Source organism: Calonectris borealis, chromosome 8 (assembly GCF_964195595.1).
Source record: "Calonectris borealis chromosome 8, bCalBor7.hap1.2, whole genome shotgun sequence".
In the NCBI taxonomy this organism is placed as follows: domain Eukaryota; kingdom Metazoa; phylum Chordata; class Aves; order Procellariiformes; family Procellariidae; genus Calonectris; species Calonectris borealis.
Window position 1 is genome coordinate 11,239,620 of NC_134319.1, and position 13,142 is coordinate 11,252,761.

Genomic DNA, 13,142 nt, shown 5'->3' on the forward strand with positions numbered 1-13,142 from the left:
CTGCCTGGGCGCTGCCGCGGCCGTTCCGGCTCTCGCCCGGAGTTTAGCCTTGTCCTGTCATCAAGCGGGCCGATCGGGGCGGCGGGCGGAGGACAGGCCGGAACACCGCGTTCCGCCGGGGCGGTGGGGTGAAGTCCCCGGGGGCCGGGCCGGGCGCGGGGCTTCCTGCGCGGCGGCCCGGGGCGGACGGAGCGCCCGCGGCAGGGGCGACTCCACTGCCGTCTGTTTTGATTGCGAGCTGGAAACGAAACTGGGTGAGCCGCGCTGGCTCGGGCCGTTTCCCTTCGCCTCTGTGGGATTTACGGCCGCTCTTTCCGGTAGCCCCCGGAGGGAGGGGGCGGTCGGCGCCGAGCAGTGACACGTGTGCTGTGGGCAGCCGAGCCCGAGCTTCCCCAGCACGCTGCCAGCCCCTCTCGGCCGACCTGTGCGGGGGCGAGGGCAAACGGAGGCTGGGAAACTTGTCAGGTGCCAGTCGTTATCTCTTCACACACAAACAGCGCTTGGCCTGACCGTGAGGTGGCTTTTTTTCGTCGTGAAAGTTATTTCTGTGTGTCCGGTGTGTTTGATGCCCTGTTGGCCTAAGGTCTGGCACGGTTTAACTTAAACGGCTGTAGCTGGGCTTGATCAGAACAGCTGTGTTCAAACCTAGCATTTCAAAGATGCATTTAAGGCTTTGAGTTGAATTCAGTTTCGTAATGAGCCGGTTTGGAACGATTTTAGAGCGGTTAGTGGGTGTCTGCACAAGTTACGAGTTTTTAAACAGCTTTAGAGGAGCAGTCGCTATTTAAATCCTTGTAAGTAATGGTAGAATCGTTTAAGAGCATTGCTTAAAAATATTTTTATATTAACATGACCAGGTAAGTCAGCCTTCCTTTCCCCGCCCCCGAGGACGGGGAGGTCTGAGTGACACAAGTGTTAGTAATGTTGATAGTACTCTGAAACATTGCGAGTGACTGAGCAAAGTATGGAAACAGCAAAGGGAGGTATGGAGATGAGAAGACAGCTGGGATAATTGAAGAGCCATCAAAGCTGAGTTTACTGTAGAGTTGACATTGCTTCTGTAAAAATGTTAGGTGGTTATGAAAAAAGCTTATGCAAATGTTACTTCATGAATGAATATGGCTGGTATTTCAGTGAAAGGTTCCCCGTGCTCATCCATTTGGAGACCGGTATTTCAAATTTCCAGTCTCTGACTCAGGAAGGAAACAGGTGTAGAGCAGTGGTAGGAAGAAATAAAATCACCAGGTTTAAGAAGAGCAGTTTTTCCTCTCGCGTTCTTTCTGATCGTTTCTAGAGAAAAGTACCTTAAGAAGAACTTCTTGAAGTTTTGTATTTAGAATAGAAAACTTCAGGTGATACTTCCCTCTTTTTTTCCTTTTTTTTTTTTAACAGCTATTTGTAGGGAAGTGCAACCTCTGCATTTTATGTTCATCTGGTTTGTAGTCTTAATCCTATATGACACAGAAGTTTCCATTGCAGATATCGTACTAGGACTTAAAGCGAAAATATGCAGGGAACAGATGGCATTTTAAAAAAAAACAAGTCCTGTTTTTTCTGCGGATGTCTCAGAAATAAGAGGAGCAGAATGCAGATGTGATATATAACAAATCAAGTGGAAGTGCATGCTTTCTGAATTGTTAGGAAGAATACTTTACTTTGAGAACATTTTGCAGGGTATGGTCACCTTGTCTCACAGATGTGACTGCTTTGTATGTGGTATTACTGCCTCTTGAAATTCCTGTTTAAAATGAGGAAATTAAGTCACTACAGAAAAATAATCTTCACTACCATTTTCATGAAATGTAAAAAATATTTCAAGAGCTGTGGGATACTTTTTTTTAATACGGAAAAATACTGTGGTTGGGTCTGTGAATTTTTTCAGGAGTGTGGGGTGTCAGATAATGTAGTTCTTGTCTTTACTAAGTGAACAAAAACTGTTGGCTCAAGAGTTAAAGTTGCTTTTTTAAATTTAATTTCAGTGTTACAAGATGTTTGAAGTTAGTTGTATAACTGCTGAATTGACTTAGTTGTGAAGTGTACTTCAGGGCGTGCTTTATTCGTTTGTTTGTATGAACAGATTGGAAAAGGGCTGGCTATGTTCAGTAGAGCTGAAACATAAAACACCTCTCCAGTAAAATGCTGGCTGCTCTTGCATGGATACAGGAGTTTTTATGGCTTTGTAAAAACACAACCAGGGAATGACTGTTGCTATAACATATACAGGGAAAAGTCATAGTTACTGAATTTTGCAGTTGGCGAGGTTTGTTTGGGATTTTTAAGTTTTATGTTAATTTATTTGTAGAGGCAGGATTGGTTTAGATTTGTATATCAGGAAGTTTGTTTGGGATTTTTAAGTTTTATGTTAATTTATTTGTAGAGGCACGATTGGTTTAGATTTTGTTCTGCTAACACAGCAATGTAAGGAGACATTTTACTGTCACTTACATAGTGACCAGGAGACCAACTAAATCGTATGTGGCTTTTGTTTCAGTAAGAGTAATTGAAGTGCATGTTCTCTTTACTTGTCAGATTTGATGAAAAGCAGTGAAGTTGGCAGAAACATGGTCCTGCTTAGAATACTTCATGAATGCCAGGATGTTGTTTAACTTGTGTCCTGTAAGTTAATATGTTCCTGTGAAAATGTGCCAAACTTTAATGAGTTATTGTATGGTCAGAAGATAAATTTACATTTTGGGGAGTGGATTTAGGTAGAAATAGTGGCTAAGTATCCACCGCCCCATACATGTATGTGCAGACACTGAGCAGACCTAAAAATTCTAGGTTAGACAAGGCCATTAGCATGACAGTAAGTGGGAAGGGAAGCATATTGGTTAAATTAATCATAGATATTAGCTATCAGGCTGTATCACTCCAAACTGGAATTTCTTGATTAAAGTGTGCTTAACTATTTCAGTTCCTGCCTTCCCTAGCTGGCCTTCAAAAGTATCAGAAGAAGAATTTTATCACTTTATGCTTTTTAGACCTTTCTGTAATTAAACAGTAGAAAGACTTTGTGAAGTGTTGGTGTGTGCAGTTCCATAAAATGACTAATCTGAAATAGTTGTACTTCCAAGGTCTGGCTTAACAAAAATCCTTTGAACCAGTGCATCCAAACATAACTGAGGTTTTCTGCAATAAATGGTGCTCAGAAACAAATATTTCGCAGTGTATGACCTTGTGCCTCAAGGACTGTTGTACACTAGAGAGTTCACCAGGAGCTACTGAAGTTCTAGGATTTACAGTCATTCTAACAAAAATGCCAATGTCATCTTCTCTTTTTTTTCTCCTTGAATCTTGTGATTGCTTCCAGTTCAGTGTTTTCATAGTCTTATCCTCCACCCTGGAAGGAGTATCACAGCTTCGTAGTGTGATGTTGGTGGCTCTTAATAAGCAAAAGTGTGTGTGTGTGTATATAATGTTGTCCAAACGCATGTCCTTGGTTTTAGGAATCCCCTTCTTCCAATACAGGAAGAAATGAATAACTGTAAATTAATTTTCCTTGGAGCAGTTTTATTTTCAGCTCTGTTCTAGGTTCAGGTAGATAGTAAGTGTCAGGGGTGGATAATGGTATGGCCAAGAATGACTGGCAGTGGGGATGGAGGTTTAGTGTGGCAGGGACTGCTTTCCTGGATATCTATATCTGTGTGACCCTCATAGTGTAGTTGCAATATATGGAGCATGTGGCAATGATCGTCACTCTCTTCAATGAACAATTAACTTGTAAATAAAGGACTGAGTCTGCCATGGAGGTATATGGTATTATCCTGGGCACAGGAATTATTGGTATTCACAAAGTTGCTGGTGAATTTGTATGGTAAAGATTACAACAGGTCTCCAGCTTTTCAGCAGAAAGGAGTGTTCTGCCGTTGTGTTCCAAAGCGTTATCCATCATCAAGGGATTAATCAGGATTCAGGTGAGGTGGTCTGAGAAGACCTTTGATGCTAATCTTAAAAAACTCAGCAAGGGAACTCTCTCACCCTGAAAATGTTGAATGGGTTATGATCTTGACTGTTAGTTTGAGAAGACTGTCTTTCCTCTACTTTGAACTCTAGTTAAAGTAGAGAAACAGGTTAATGACGACTTTAATGTCTCCAGGTAGGCTGGGCCTTACGGAATGTATCTGACAGTATTTAGGAAACTGAGAGCCTGTGGGGGTGGGAAAAGTTCCAGAATACTGAAAAGTGTTGAGGAGCGCTTCCGCTCACAACATCTAGAAAAAGACAGGTCTTGGGTATGTTCAAGGGAAGAGTGTTCACATCAGGGAGTCTGTCCTGGGCCACGTACTGTTTGGTGTTTTCACTTTTCTATGTTGAAATGATATTCTTACTGAACACACAGATGATATGATCTTGACAAATTCAAGAAATGGTCTGAAATCAATAGCATTGATTTCAGCCATTTTGGTGTAGATGGGTTCAAATTACTGTGTTTAGGAATATTACCTTATGCAGACAAGTAACAGCTGGCTAGGCAGCAGTTCTGTGGGAGAGTACCTAGGGGTTTTAGTGGTTCCTAAATTATCGTGAGTCAGCAGCATCACTGTCATGAAAATTCACTTGTCATACTGGAACATATAAAAGAGCATTGTAAGTAAGGTAATGAAGCAGTTTTTCCATTCTGCTGAGGAGTGGTAGGTCTTCAGCTAAAAGTATCTCGTTCAGTTTGTAATACTATCATACTTTAGGAAATTTATGGCTGGGCAACAAGATTTGTAAAGAAGATAACAAGGTCTGTAAAAGAGAGAACCCCTGAGTGAAGATTGGGGGAAAAAAAATTTGATTGTTTCACTCTAGGATGGTTTTATACAACTTGTGTTTCATCAGACGTCAGCGGGTGATCTATAAAGCAGCTTACAAAAGTTACCTGCAGGTATCACTGGGAGCCAGCTCTGACATCCTGTCACTGCCTGCAAGCTCTCATGCTTGGTAGGTGGATCACATCAGTTTTTTCATCATCAGTGCTTTGAACTTAAAAGCTTGTAGCTTCAACAGTAAAATTGGAGTGGTTGTGGGGGGGGTTGTTTGCTTTTTAAAAACATGATTATATTTGATCCCAGAATATGTTACATCCTTTTTCTGCTGCCAGACAGTGCTGGGATACAGGGTGGTCTATGGGACTTCCCCATGACCCCCCCCAAAGAAGACCCCGCCACCTGCTAAGGTTGCCTTTCAGTCAAGGAATACTGAAGTACTGTTCTGGAGAACAGATGTCTTAAAAGGTATCTGCAAAGAGAGGTTAGTCAGCTTGCCATATCCATCATGAATAAAACAAGTAGTTATGGGATGAAATTGCAGCAAAATATATTTAGGTTAGGCATTAAGTGCGGGGACGGGCTTTCAAGCCATAAGAATAAAGAAAACAGATTGTAGAGATGGAGAATGCTGGTATGCTAATCTCTTTTGATTTACAGCTCCCAGAAAAATATTCCAGTGGAGGTATGTATAGCTGCATAATGAATTCCAGTCTGCTGATAACAAACTCGTTTTTCTGATACTTTTTGAGACATCTTAGGATTAATTTTTGGACCTCTGCAGCCTGAAGATCACTGTTCAAATTGGTGGAGGGGGGCGTTGCTTAGTTTGTTTTCAAAGACATCTGATGGGAGAGTGTAGAGCTAAAGTCTTTTGAATCACAGGAGAAGGGGATGAACTATGCAACCTCTGAAGATTGCAACCTCTATTTTTTTTCCCCAGATGTTTTCCTAGTATTCCCTAGTTTATTGTAGGACACTAGGGTAGAAGAATGACATTTTTAACTCTTGGCCTGCACAGTGTCCCTGAAGAATAACAGCACAATAATTCTCTGCGAGATCTAAAGATGAAGTTCAAACCAGCTGGAGAACACCTTGTCCATAACTCCTTGCTTTATTTTATCTCTAGGAGTTTCACAGACTAGATTGTAGAGAGAGTTGTAGCAAAACACTGTGAACATCCAAAGAGGATGTATCTGCCAGTTGCAGATTGAAGCCAAGACTGAACAAATGGAATATTTATTATTTATGCAATTTATTTTATATGTATAGGACTTGTTTTAAACTGAATTGTCTTCAGTGACTTTTCTGCATTGATGTTTGATAGTACTTTCTTAATTAGAGGAAGTGCTGAAAATTTTAAGCTAGTGGAATGAAAAACATAGCAGACTGTAAACTTTACAAACTGTAATGCAGGTGTTGTACACATGCTGAAAAGTGATGAGTGAATGTGTCTTTGTCGTGTTCTAGTCACAGACAAATACATGTGGAGTTTCTTCATATTGTCCTGGTCTTGAGGTAAAATGGTTTGGAAGTAGTCCAAGTGGAGGGAGGGGCAGAGAGGGTATGATTAGCGCCCCAGTCTTGGCCTGTTGTCTTGGGCGGGAAGTACCTATAACTGGAACGTACCGCCCTTCCCAGTTTGTAGTACTGGTCTTGAAGGGCTGGGGTAATGGTATCAAGGGGAAGAATTACTATAATATTGTTTAGGAGAATGGTCTTTTATTTCTGAATGTCCTTCTCTGTTTATTTTGTTGACTCTCAATTGTCTTTCCTCTTTGCAAGTGACATGCCTTCTACTCTCTTATCCTTCATCTGGAATGCAGATCTGTACTTCCCTGTACTTGATTTATAGTCTCTGTTGCCTTGACACAAATATTTGATAAATAGTCTGGTTGCATTTGATGCTCTTTTCCAAAGGAAATATGTTTTTCTCAGCTTCAAACGGAATATAATTGAATGTAAATGTTCTATCGCAGCGATAGTAACGCTGGTAAAATACTGGGTTATAAAATACCCTTAGTGGGAAACACCCATCCTTTTTTTTTTTTTTTTTTAAAAAGGTACTGGAGAACTACTTACTTCACTTCTGCTTAGGCTTTGTCTACATCGCTGGAAGACAGGTAGGCAGGAGGTATGTAGTATGCAGCAGGGATAAGCCAGTAATTACATATTTGCAATTCTTTCCTTATGATGGGGAACATTATCCTGATGTGTGCTACTGAGCAGTAGAGGAGACTTTGTTCATTAAGGCTTTGGGCAGACCATACAGATAGGCTCTTCGTTGCTATTTCACTCATTCTGTCATGAGGTTTTGGGGAGGATAGTGGTACCTTTAAAGGCAGCCGCGACAAAGTGTTGTGCTTTGTAAGGTTCAGGACAGAATAGAGTCTTATCTTGACCTCAGATACTTTCAAAAGGTCTGTGGATCAAAGTGCACTGCAAAATAGATGTTTGATTTTGTTCCCTTCAAGAGCTAAAAAGACCTTTGGATTTGATTAAAATTAGCAGAATACCTTCTCCAGATTCAAAATACCTTATTTCATAAAATGCTAAAGCTGGTTGAAAGTTCAGAACATTGTTCACATTTAAAGCCTAATACTATTTAAAATATATTTGGTTTTTATCAGTAGTGTCAATAGATACACTTGTTTAATAGAAGTGTATACAATGCCTGGAACCTTACTCCCTGCAGTGGGGCAGAGCAGTGAGCAGGTTTTAATAGTTTAGGTAAATACCGCAGTTCGCTAACATAAAAGACTGCTAAAGGGGCATTGGAGGGAAGTGGAATCTTAAGTGGCACAGGAGACAGGCATAAGGGATGACAGTATTGCCAGTGGCTGTAGAGTATAAAACATGCAGGAATAATTGTTGGTAGGCATAATATATGGAAAGTCTGTGCTGTCCCCATTCTGTGCTTATAAGGAGTTGAGCCTTTTAGATTTTACATGTTTAAAATGATCCTGTCTTGGTACTCGGAGTAAATTCATCAAAACCCGCTGGAATGGTTCAGTTGCAACGTATCACACTTGCTGGCTGAGGTCCAGAGCCACCTTATCATCTTACACAGGCTTCTGTACAGGTTCCCCAGATGTCTTCTTTTCCAAAAAGTGCTTTGGGCTGTGTTATACCTTGGGCTGTGTTAAATACAGCTTGCTTCTCAAGACAAGTTTGCTGGCTTTGGGGTCTGTGGTCTCCTCAGTGCACCCCATACTGTTGACCTAGTAGTGATGTGGTGGTAGCCTTGCTGGCAGAAACTTGGATCAGCTGGGGCTGGAAGGACAGGCATCAATCAATCAATAGCATTGCTAAAGGTGAAGTTTTTGTCGATAGTGTTTTCTTATTCAATGGAGAATTTTTCTTACATCGCAGTCCTAGAAGTCACTTTTCTCTCTGATTTAGTTATGTTACTCTTGTATGCCCGTGTATCCTTGATTGCTGTAAGAAAGAAGAAAACCATTTGCTTACCCACTGCATTCTAGATGTCAGTATGTGTTCAGAAGAATAGGCTGTTAAGGCTTTGCAAGGTATGTGGTTGAGTGGGTGCATATATTTGTTCCAGAAATTTTGAAGGAGGTAGGATTTGGTCAGATTTGGTCAGAACTTAGAGAAATGGAAAGTAAGTAGGTAAATGGACAGGTTGGTTGTGAAGCAGTACTGTATGAGATGTCAGTGGGAGGACTGTCAATAGAGAAAAAGGGTTTTGGCATATAGATGTGCCCATCTGGACCTTTCTTGACCAATTTTCAGTTCATTGAAGTTAGTCATCTGGTTTGCAAAAGTGGTCAGATACATAACAGTTAATATGATTTTCCCCCACCCCCAGCCTGTTACTCTGGAAAAACTTTTGTATGGACAAGCTTCTGGCATGTTTTCATCTTGGAATATATAGATTTGCAGTGTTGTTTCTAGAACACAAAACAGTTTTGATGATTCTGCAAGATAGATTTATTTGCTGTAAACTTGAAAAACAAGGTGTTAATCTTTCCGTAATAGCTGGTTTTCACAAGAACTTTTAATATCTGTCTGTATCTGGGAAGACTTTGGTTTGGTATATGATTAACGTTTCAATCTGTCATTTAGTGTTTTAATGGGCTCACGTTTCCATAATTCTATAAAATCAGACATGAGTGACACTTTGCATTTTTAGATGCTAGATTTTTCATCAGCCAGATACAATTTAAACAATGTTTTCTGCAGTATTTTTCATTAATGGAACTGTCCTTTATATTAGAGTAACCATTTTGGGGGGTCTAGATGTGTGATGTAATGGAAAGAAAAAAGTATTGATGACGTGTGTGTATTATAGTTACTCGGGTGCATAATACCTCAGGTGTGTGAGCACTACCAGTTGTACGTGCCATTCTGGAACATCTACATTTGTCCTCTCAAAAGGTAGCCGTATTTCAGTCATGTAGACAGACTGAAGGTGTGTCTAGACAATTGTATTAATGGAAGCTGAAAGCAAAATGAAAGTAAGTTTGTTTTGTAGGTACTTTAGGTAGGTGAACATGCCACTAACTGCAAATAAACGATCTCAACTTGAGAAAACCTAGCTCACCAGTTGTTACAACAACTCTTGTAGTAATGCTGCACTTCTGTCTTTTATAGTAAGGCCTAATAATGCATGCGAGGTTGAAGCAAGATCTATAATTACATTATTTTAAAAGGGCTGTGCACCCAAGTATGATTATCTTATTCAATAAAATGTTTCTAATAATAGTAAGACCAAGCCATGTTCTGTTTTTTTGGAAAACAGGATAGTGAAATTTCATGTGTGGCTTTTTGATATCCTTAAGGAAATCAGTAGCATGCTTTTGACTCCTCCTAGGTTGGGCTCCAGGCTGTGACTCAGTGTTTCTGTGAATGTATTGGATTAATCAGAAGTTGTTAGAAAGAGATCATATTTTAGTGAACGCATATAGTATTAATTCTTTGTCATAAACTAACATACACCTGTTAAATGACACTCTACTCTAAAGAGTAGCTAAGTGGAAAGGCCTGTTGTGTATGTTTAGGCGTATCTGCTTGATTAAATAACTTTAAAAGAGCTGCTCAGAGAGAAAACTGATGAGGGAAGTAAATTCTGTTCTGCCTTATGCATCCATTAAATTGTTCACTAATTTTTCTGAATGCTTTTGCAACCCAGCTGACATCTGATCTTTAGGAATATTACTGAAATCCCAATTGAGTTGGCCAGTTAGAAAAACAATCTTTTTTTTTTTTAAGTAAACATGTTCTATTTAGAGAAACACATAGAAATGCAGTGAAGTGAGCTGAAATTGTGGCAGGGATAGACAGATGTTGTCCCTGTGACATTTTATAGCTGCTATTAGCTGGATTGGTAAATTTATCATGAAGGGTAAAAGTTTACTTTTATGCTGGTTTTCTGCTAGAGGCTCCAAGTCTTTGTGATTTGCTGTTGCAGGAGACGAGAAATTGAATTAATGTAATTCATACGATTCTAGGTAGACAGCAGATGTGAAGGGACCTGAGGAGGTTTGCAAGGAACACTGGATGAAAAGCATCCAGTAAAACTTGTCTGTTTCAGAAATGTGCGCTGCAGTAATGTGAGCAAAGGTTAGAAGCCCTGGTTCCAGGTATTCCCAGAGAGGTGGTGTGCTAGAACAGCACAGCATGGCAGCCGATCTTTTGTCTCGGGGCAGATTTTGCTTCCCATTGGGCTTTTACAGTTTTGTAGGCCAAGGTAGGAGATGGAAGAGATGAAACATCTTGATCCATTCCCAATGTGTAATTTCATATCGCAGCTCAGGGGTCTTGGTTATCTTTAGCTTGTCTCTTTAGTCTTACATTCCAGTCGGTATAGGTCTTGGCTTATTGAATACCTCCTTGGTTCCTGCTGCCAGATATATATGGAAAGCTTAACTTGAGAGTTAAAGCTTTAGAAACTCTCTCTGGTTAAGAGATTAACTCTGCTCAAGTCTATGTTAGGAGTAGAAATGAAAGTTAACAGAAGGATTAAAACAACTGTGTAACTATATTCAACTGTAACACAGCAAGAACACTTTATTAATGGTGTATTAGAGGGTGGGGTTTTAGTTCTGGACTATGTATGTTCCTTACTGTAGTCTGTGCCTCTTCTTTAAATTGAATATGCTTGTATGTTTCTTCCATTTTCACGTCAAACTTGTAATATTTGTTTAGACATACACACAATGAAATCTGATAATATGAAAGAGCATCTGACAACTTTCGCTTGTTTATTTCACTCAGTGACAAATAGCACTTCTTCCACTTGCATGTTAAATGACATGGTGAAGGATATTTAGATGAGAAACTTAAGCACTTACCAAGGGGGAAAAGTACTTTTGTAGCAACCTTTTTTAATAAGTTTTTGTTGTTATGAAATAACAGTTAAAAAAATTTTAATGCAACATGTAAAAATTGGTAATTGAAATTATTTTTTAAAAGTTTAACAATTCCACTGTTAACAAGTGGAACCCAAGTGCTAAACAGTTTAATGTTTTATGTACTTATATTACTTGGCAAAGACGACTTCATTTTGATCAGTGAAAGAATATTTTGGGGTAGACAGACAACCTTTTTTCTTCACCAAAGCTCATTAATGCAAATTTCATTGTTCTGAAAGGAGGATGCTTTTACAGAACATCTCATTTAGTGATGATATTATTATTTTTCTCTTTTTCTGATTTGTATTTCCAGAAATAGTTCAGACTTGAACTCATTTAAAAGGAGGGAGAGAATTAATTAAATTTGCATTGACGAGCACTTTCATTTGCTTTTTTCCTGGAATTGGGAGTGGCTACTGGGGATGATCTTTGTCCTTGCTGTTTTTCATAGTGAAGCAGGGACCAGTTTGACTGAACTGTAAATGCAGTGTGGGAAGAACTGGGAACCTTGCCTTCACGGCATGCATGAGTGCATGTTCCACACACATGCTCATATGTATGACCAAAGAAAAGCAGACCCCACCTGTACTTTGAGGAATCTCTTCGCTTTATTCATTATTGAGTAGCTGGCAAAGGTCATTTCAATTCTATATAGTAATCAAAAAAAGAAACTGTGTTAGGTATTAGGAAGAAAGGTTAAAAAATGCACAATTTTGCCACTGTATAAATTGATCATGCGTTTTACGCAGTTGTGGTGACCTTATATCTAAAAGATATGGTAAAGGCTAGGAAAGCTTTCACAAGTAGTCTGGCTTAGCTTGGAAGAGAGATGACTTGATGGCTATGTATCTCATGTATAAAATCACAAGTATCAGGAAAAACTGAATAGAATGTGGTCAGACTTTGGTAGCGCAAGAAAACATCCAATTGAATTGAGGATGACATTTTTATAGCCACAAATTACTTTTACACAAAGCACAAGTAAACTCTGCCCCCTCTCATTTGGGAAGCAAGAATGTATTAATGCATGTAAAAAGAAAGCAATTCAACAGATTTACGTAGAAGCACTGACAGGTAATAAACTATAATACAGCCTCTGGCTTAAAAGTCTGAGAAAGTATCCTGGGACCCCGATGCTATTTGCTCTTGTTCTTGCACGTTTTTTTCTTAAGAATTTATTGTAGATTGCTGTCAGAGAAGGTAATTGAGAGACTTTGGGTCTATGCCCATTATGATTTTGTGATGTTACTGTTGTCAGTGGTATGGTAGGTTATGAAGTGGTCTTAGGTAATGTTGGACAGGATTCAGAGTGTGTGTGAGAGGAGGCTGTAAAACCTGGTACGTGGGCTAATCCTGGAGACCGAAGGTTTCGGTACTAGTATAACTTACAACACTTCATCCAACAGCAAGTTTTTTGCTTTAGCAAAAAGTATTGCATTTTAATGTCACATACCTTGTTGTTTTTGTGATATTGCATGCACAGGAAGGCAATGATTGAAGAGCAGTATATATACCTATTGAAATAGGGAGCCAGCTGCAGGCTATGTCGGCATATAGTGTATTGGCATATAGCCTTCAGTACCGTGCTCATGCCAGGAAACACAGCTTTGGAAGGGCTCAAGACATGACTTTGAATTTACTATCTGAAGTGTGCTTTCTGTACACTACCTGAAGAGAAGTGGATGGAGATTAATTTAAGCCTCTTGCTTTAATTTACTGCAATCTCAGTGCAGAGCCTCCCAGTTACTGTGACACCCACAAGTGAGATTGTTTCAGAATAAAGGTTACAGAAGTATCAAAATACTTAATAGAAGGTTTGAGATGATGTGGAGGTCATTCCTTTAACAAGTGTAAAGTTTTCTGATCAGCAGTGCCTAATTTATGCTAAGTGAGCAAGCATGGTGTTTGCAAGACTTGGACATCAGTCCAAAATGTTGTGTCTAGGAGTTGCACTAGACTGTCTACGTGGGTGTTGGATACTGCTCCTTAATGAACTGCCCTGGTCACTGATACTAACAAT

General features: G+C 39.7%; 1 protein-coding gene across 4 annotated transcripts in view; it reads left to right on the top strand.

Annotated features, from left to right (window-relative positions):
• GPBP1L1 (GC-rich promoter binding protein 1 like 1) overlaps window positions 1-13,142 on the top strand; it is a 33,461-nt gene that overhangs the window by 502 nt on the left and 19,817 nt on the right. Inside the window, exon 2 of one of the 4 annotated variants that reach the window (XM_075155923.1) lies at window positions 6,815-6,885. The exons of 1 other annotated variant lie outside the window; for it this stretch is intronic. The gene's annotated coding sequence lies outside the window, so the exon portion shown is untranslated. Of the gene's footprint in view, window positions 1-6,814; window positions 6,886-7,923; window positions 8,066-13,142 lie in introns of those variants that run through there. 2 more of the 4 variants (XM_075155924.1, XM_075155925.1) reach the window with 2 other exon arrangements.